Source organism: Bos indicus, chromosome 18 (genome assembly GCF_029378745.1).
Source record: "Bos indicus isolate NIAB-ARS_2022 breed Sahiwal x Tharparkar chromosome 18, NIAB-ARS_B.indTharparkar_mat_pri_1.0, whole genome shotgun sequence".
NCBI lineage: Eukaryota > Metazoa > Chordata > Mammalia > Artiodactyla > Bovidae > Bos > Bos indicus.
The window spans coordinates 30617471-30625504 of record NC_091777.1 but is presented as its reverse complement, the minus strand read 5'-3'; the positions used below and the strand labels follow the sequence as shown (position 1 = coordinate 30625504).

Sequence of the window (8034 nt, the reverse complement as noted above, 5' to 3'; positions counted from 1 at the left end):
ATAAAAACTCATTATGTCATTTTCATCAAACTGGCTTAAGGAAAAAGGGATTTATTGGTTATTGTAACTGAAATTTCAGCAGACGTTCTGCCTCCCATCATTGATATGGGGTCTTAGGAAATTATACAAAGTTTGTGACTTACTTTGATAGGCATTCAAAAACTTAAATGGGTTGGTAATTGGAGAATGGGATGAATAGATGGTTGGATGTATGAAAAACCAACTATGGCATAATGCTAATTTTAGAACATTGGTGGCAGGTAATTAGGTGATTTTGGTAAAATAGCTTCATCTTTTCTTTATATATAAAAACATTTCATGACAAAATGTTGTAGAAATTGTTACCACCCTAGTTTCTCCCTCTCGGCTCTCCTTACTGTGTTGGTGTGTCCAAAAAAGTACTAGCCTAAGTGCTTTCAGGTAATTTTGGCAGCAACAGTATGAAGTCATTCCTGTCAGATTCAAAGAAAACATTTTACTGAGTTTGGTTGGCAATGGCCAGATCACATACCCACACCTGAACAAATGACTGGGGTGAGGAGGTTGCAAAGTTCTGATTAGCTAGGAAAGAATCACATGCTCCACTTGTGAAGATGGGCTGAGACTCCTCCCAGAATGTAGGGCTGAGAATTCGAAACAGGGGCTTTGGGTGGCTTAAAATTTCAATTCCTGAAAAATCATTCAAATGTGATATGTAGACCAGCAAATGCATGATGAAATGTAATTCCTGATGTTAGAATGAAAACACCTGCCTAGTCACTAAAAATTATCTATCCTTTTAACAAGTTATGTGTTGTAATGCAAATTAATATAATCGTAGGCATTTTCATTTGCTTTTGGAAGGCAGTGGTGCTCCTAGAAAAGCTGCAGTAGATGAAAACAAGAGTATTCCAAGATTTTTGTGTATAAACACTGGCTCAGAGAAGGAAAAAAGAACGCAGTGAAACACGGTTGGGTTCACTGAATTTATGTAACAACTAAGCCGATTATTCCTAAACATCTTTATCTCTCGTCTGCTCTTCAGTGAACACTCTTCTTAAAGTTTTGTTTTTAGAAATAGAGCCTGACTCCCAAGTACCACTCAGGTGTGCAGAAAGGTTTTTTGACAAGACTTCTAGGATGAAAATTTATGTTGGAAAGTTGTAGCTTCATAATTCCTACAGTACTGGCTGACCAACTTACAATCTTTGACATCAGTTACCACAACAAATAAAATATAACCTGAATTCCTGAAAAAGAAATGTGGCTGACTCTCTGTTATAAGATACAGGTTTGAATCAAGATTAAATTGGGCAAAAAAGCTAAAGGTAAGTATTCTGATTTTAATGAAAGTTGTACCTCAGATGATTATTAGGAAATCAAGGAAATTTTGTATAGAGGTTATAGAACCTCGTATGGAACTATATTATATTACTTTAGGTATACAACACACGTGCATGGTAAGACACTTCAGTTGTGTCTGACGCTTTGCGAACCTATGGACCATAGTCCGTCAGACTCCTCTGTCCATGGGATTCTCCGGGTAAGAATACTGGAGTGGGTTGTTGTGCCCTTCTCCAGGGGGTCTTCCCAACTCAGGGATCAAACCTGTGTCTCTTATTCCTGTGTTGGCAGACAGATTCTTTACCACTATCGCCACCTGGAAACAGGTGTGCATTAAATATAGATACAGATGTGAATAAAGATACAGATACAGATAGGCAAAGAAATTGACATTCTAAGCCTTGAAGTATAAAGAGTTAATTTAGTTGTTTCATTGATATTGGGATTTGTGTTGACATTTTAATCATGAATTATGCCTCTGCATCAGTCCTGTGAACAAGCCTTGATAAATAAATTTAACCTCATTTTGCAAATGAAGAAACTGAAGCCTTGCAAGTTGCAGTATCTTGCTGAATTCTACTACCACTAGTATAGAGTAGTAAGCTGGATTTAAACTAAAATCTGAATAATTTAGGGGATCAAAAGACTATGGACATAGGTTGTAGGTATTTCATTAAAGAAAATCACCCCAATTTTCAATATATACAACAGATTTTCCCTGACACCAAATGGAAAATTAATTTGAAGAAGAGTCCAAGTCAATTATTGTGTGTCTTTTGACTCCAAGGCCTCGCACCCCCATGACCCTGAAGCATGGCTGTTAAGAAGATTGCCCTCTTTGGCGCCATGGGAGGACCAGGCTCACCACCTGGTCAGGCGGTGCAGGTAGGCTCTGAGATGATAGTGCTGGTGTGGAACACCTCCTCCAGGCTGCCTGCAGAGGGTCCCAGCCAGCCCACGTGATAGAGGGTGATGTCCAGCAGGTGGCTGACATGACTAGACTGAGGCTGGAAAGAACGCCATCATCACACTGCTGGGCACCAGCAGTGATCTCGGTCCTGCCACAGTGATATCTGAGGGTGCCTGGAACATTGTGGGGCCATAAGGGCCCATGACATGGACCTTGGCCTTCCTACTGTGGGACCCATGCAAGGTGCCCCCAAGACTGCAAGATATGACCAATGACCACAGTCGGATGCACAAGATACCGCAGGAGTCAGCCTGAGTTTCATGGCTATGATGCTGCCACCTGAAGGAGAACAGCTGCTGAGTGGGGCCCATACTCAGTGACCCTGGATGAATGAGGGCCCTCAAGGTCATCTCCAAACATGAATTGGGCCATTTCAGGCTGTGCCGACTCACTGCCAATGAGCACAATGGGAACAGCAACTGCTACTCCCACCAGTACCAACTCTTTCTTGCAGGACAGCACCCAATCAGTCTTGAACCAAGAGCTTCAAATTAAAAAAAAAGAAAAGAAGAGACCCAAAATGCAGTTAGTACCTTCCTTTTGTAACTAGTACCTAGACAAAGCAAACTCTTAAATCTCATGCTATTCAGTAGCCCCAGAAATATAATATCTATTGATAATAGATTTTGCCAATTTATTACAGTCAATTTATCACCATGATTGACGATATTAAATGTGGTATCCCATGCATTAAATGAGCCCTCCAGATGATCAGAATGAAGCCTGTGGGAGGAGGAACACACTCTATTAGTTATGTTTTTCTGACACAGTGCTGGCATCAATATCTTCAGAGTATTTGCTGCCATGCACGGCTTCGCTTCATCTGCACCAAAACACTTATTTTTCTTTCTTTATGCTCAGTTTGGTTCTTAGTTCAGCTAGACATTTTTTTTTTTTCTTTCTTCCCCAGCAATAGACATCAGTGGATTGGTTACAGAATTAAGTCTCAGAAGCACAAGTACAATACTTTTTCATTGAATCCACAAGACAGAAATATTCATAGCAGTTAATAGATTTCTCCAAATTTTACATGTAGTCTGGCTCTAATCCACACAGTCAAAGGCTTTCCTGTAATTAGTAAAGCAGAAGTAGATGCTTTTTCTGGAATTCCATTGCTTCCTCTATGATCCAGGGAATGTTGGCGATTTGATCTCTGGTTCCTCTGCTTTTTTTAAACCCAGCTTGTACATCTAGATATTCTCGGTTCACGTACTGTTGAAGCCTAGCTTGAAGGATTTTGAGCATAGCCTTACTAGCATGTGAAATGAGCACAATTTCTGGTAGTTTGAACATTGTTTCGGCACTTCCCTTTTTTGGGATTGGAATGAAAACTGATCTTTTCCATTCCTGTGGCCACTGCTGAGTTTTCCAAATTTTCCAAATTTGCTGACATATTGAGTGCAACACTTTAACTGGTGCTGGAGAAGACACTTGAGAGTTTCTTGGACTGCAAGGAGAACAAACCAGTCAATCCTAAAGGAAATCAATCCTGACTATTCATTGGAAGGACTGATGCTGAAGCTGAAGCTCCAATACATTGGCTACCTGATGCAAAGAGACAACTCATATGGAAAAGACCATGATGCTGGGAAAGATTGAAGGCAAAAGGAGAAGAGGGTGGCAGAGGATGAGATGGTTGGAAGGCATCACCAATTCAATGGAAATTAATTTGAGAAAACTCCAGGAGATAGTGAAGGACAGGGAAGCCTGGCATAGTGCAGGCCATAGGGTCACAGAGTCAGACACTACTAAGGGACTGAAAACAAAGTCTGGCTGTGACCACTCTTTATAGTCATACTTGGTCACTTAGATTTAGGATGCAGCCCTCAGGCAAAATTTGAAGAAGCAATACATGTTTTTTGTTCTCAATTTTGCCTTGCTCCAGCAACACACTTTCTCAACTGTTTCATTTCAAATGAGTTTTAACTAAGGGCCCTTTTCTATATGCAGACAATGGAAGAGCAGATGGCACTTTTTCCAGTGTATCTTAGCCAAGATTCCACTCTGGAAACACAGGCAGTTCTTGTTCAATAGCCCTTAAAAAAATTGGTACAGTTCATCTCACTTGATTTCATGTCAACTATGACTTAGAAAAGCCTTGAACACAAGTTCATTTTTCATTTTTGGTAATAGTGACCACGGAGTTCTAACTTTACACTAGGTTTTTAACATTCTTTATGTCAAATGTGACTGGAAATCTACTAAGTAGACACTCTTAATACCTCCATTTTATTTTCCTCTCAGTCTCATTATTTAGCTTCAAAGAGATTGAAAAAAAACAAAAACAAAAAACCCTAGATTCTAATTGATCTCTTAATGATTAAGTGAGCTCAGACAAATAAATATTTTACTTTGAAATCTTTGCAATGGGGATATATGACAAGAATTAGGAAAAGCCAAAACATCAAGCTAATACTTCTGTTTTCCCTTCTTTTACCCAAAGCAGATATTGTTAATCATGTACTGCACTCTTTCTCTCCTAATAGTACTTAAAGACACATAGCTCTTTGGGAAGTTATTCTTACTTTACAGACCTTGAAAAGTTAGATAACATATATTTACATACCCAATACTTGGCTACCTTAGACATCTCTTCCAAAATCTCACATTCTGGATTTCAAGGTATGTCTGCCTCTTAGCTTGTTTACTAATTGAAATCTGTCATTATATATGAAGGGGCTTCTCTGGTGGCTTAGACAGTAAGGAATCTACTTGCAAAGCAGGAGACCCAGGTTCAATCCCTAGGTTGAGAAGATGCCCTGGAGAAGGGAATCACTACCCACCCCATTATTCTTGCCTGGAAAATCTCATGGACAGAGAAAGCCGGCAGACTACTGTCCATGGGGTCGCAAAAACGTTGGCCATGAATTCCGTCAAATGTCTTTCACCTGTCTTGTCACTGTGATGGGTGTTTAAGTTGTGTGTGTGCCAAGTTACTCAGTTGGGACTGACTCTTTGTGACGCTGTGGGCTGTAGCCCAACAGGCTCCTCTGTCCATGAGGATTCGCCAGACAAGAATAATGGAGGAGGGTTGCCGTGCCCTCTTCCAGGGGATCCTCCTGACCCAGTGATCAAACCCAGATCTTTTTATGTCTCTTGCGTTGGCAGGTGGGTTCTTTATCACTACCATCATGCAAAAGTCAATAAAAGTCTCTTGCCTCAAAGGTATATCTAGTTATGACTTTCTTTAAACAGCTTATTTTCATTAAGGCAGGAGCATGTTTGAATTTACTCTTTAAATTTATGTGAGGAGAGAAAAATCTTTGCTCATTTGAATTTTGAAGCATATATTTCCTCAGTGAAAGATTTTCATGAAGGCAGACACAGCAGGCAGAACCGCTGCCCCAAAAGATATTTTTGACTTCACCCCTCATGTCAAGCATGACTGAAGTGAAGACCTTCATGCTTGCAGCTACATTTTTTTTTTTTTTTCTGCTAACAGTCTTTCTCCTTAAGTACTGTGACTGCGTATCTCCATTTCCTGCCTTAAGGATTCTGAAAGCATCCATCTGTCCCTCTGCTTCATTCCCTATTCACTGTGCCCTTAACACTACCACCAAACTTGGTCAATTTATAGCAGAATTGCATAGAATCCATGCTCAGAATAGTCCCTGCAATTGAGTGACAAAAGGCTACATTAGTTCATCTCTTGTTTCTCTGTTTGGCTTAAACCCAGAAGTTTTCTGGGTACCCAGAATCTCAGGAATAAGGTCCTAGAACTGAAACCCAACCCAAGGGCGGTGCTTAGCAAAAATATGGGGTTGCCAAAGCTTAGTTCAGGCTTAGCAAAAAGCTGTCAAGACAAAGGTCATTTGGAAGAGTTAGAGATGAGAGACAAAAAAAACCTATTGGAGTGGGACAGATGCTTGAGAGTAGTTGAAGCAGTAGGTGATGGGAAGAAATCCAGTCAGGCGAACAAAATATTAAGTAGGTGGCAAAAGAGGATATAGCAACAGCAGCCAGCGTGGTAAGCAAAAGGAAAAACTTTTGGTAAGTCACTTACTGTATTTATTGAGCTTGTATGTTTTCATTTTTTCCTACTGTATGGTAAGCTCCTTTAGGGCAAGAGGTATTAATATATCTAGTCCACTTTTAAACTCTATTGCTATGAATTAAATTTCTATTACTATGTTCCCATGTAAATGCTTCATAGATGTTTGATAAATTTACATAAGAAATAAATGAATGGTTGGATTCCATCATTAAACCATCTTCAGACTCCCATATTTCCTTCTTTATGTTATCTTTCAAGTTTTTACCACTTCAATAATTTTAGGATTTCCTTTTCATGAAGCTTATTTTACTCTTTAAATTTTGTGTAAAAAGGATTATTTTTATTATGAGAATGATAAAGAAAATTAACATAGTCTATGTATCAGGGCAACCTAATACAAATACTAATACAAAAACAAATGGTCAGAGGAATATTTTAAGATTAAAATTAACAAAATGAATGGGAGATTGTGAAAGATGAATGGTGGCAAATGCTGAGAAGCACAGCATTATGTTATCAAAGTACTCAGACTTGTGACTTATTATCCAATGCCAAATGTTAACTGCAAAGATGCCAAAGTATTTAAAAAGTATGGCACATTTAAAGGCCAGTCTTATCTATATTACTTGGGCACATTAAAAAAAATTATCAGTTATTTTCAAAATCTCAAGGGCCATTAATGCATTTAAAATGTATTAAGGAAGTGGCTTGGTACAGTGACTTTGACAGTTTATAAGACGTCTTATAACTGGGCATATATAATAATTTTTCTTTAACACACACAAAAGGCTTCGAATAAATTGCCTTGTCCAGTGGCTAGAATACAGTGAAAGTGAAAGTGGCTCAGTCATGTCTGGCTCTTTGTGAGCCCCTGGGACAGTACAGTCCATGGGATTCTCCAAGTCAGAATACTGGAGTGGGTAGCCTTTCCATTCTCCAAGGAATCTTCCCAACACAGGGATTGAACCCAGGTCTCCCTCACTGCAGGTGGATTCTTTACCAGCTGACTCACAAAGGAAGCCCAAGAATACTGGAATGGATAGCCTATCCCTTCTCCAGTGGGTCTTCCCAACCCAGGAATCAAATGGGGGTCTCTTCCACTGCAGGCAGATTCTTTACCAGCTGAACTATGGTCAGTATTCTGCATCTTTTTAGATATTCAAGAATGTAGATATTCAGGAGTTACAGGTAGATGCCTTGGAAAGTGGTTGAAACCGTTAATGTTAACATAATGATCAGGTGTGGAGTTCAAAAGCAGACCTCCAAACTTGAGGAAGATAGTCCCAAAAATTACACAGGAATATAGCATTCTACCTGAGTATATAAATGAAGCAGTACCCTGTCCTGTGGCAACCCACTCCAGTGTTCTTGCCTGGAGAATCCCAGGGACGGTGGAGCCTGGTGGGCTGCCGTCTATGGGGTTGCACAGAATCGGACACACCTAAAGTGACTTAGCAGTAGCAGCAGCACCCTAAATTTATGGTTATTGACACTGGAGGATTGGATTAGAAGATAAATATTCATTTCATACCAAATTGCAAAAATACAGTGCCCTATGATTAGGTTTCCTAGAAATAATTAGGAGAGAGCCTGATTGCCATGTAAAGGGCCAAGTCCAAGAATTTATGAATAGGAGTATTTTTTTAGTCACTCTTTAAATTTATTTGTAAATGAAGGATGATTACAGTATTGTGCTGGTTTCCGCCATACATCAACATGGACCACCCATAGGTACACATGTGTCCCC

At 39.6% G+C, this 8034-nt stretch overlaps 1 pseudogene; it reads left to right on the top strand.

Annotated features, from left to right (window-relative positions):
- The first annotated feature begins 1515 nt into the window (after positions 1-1515).
- LOC139177351 (flavin reductase (NADPH) pseudogene) lies at positions 1516-3704 on the top strand (annotated as a pseudogene).
- The last annotated feature ends 4330 nt before the right edge of the window (positions 3705-8034 follow it).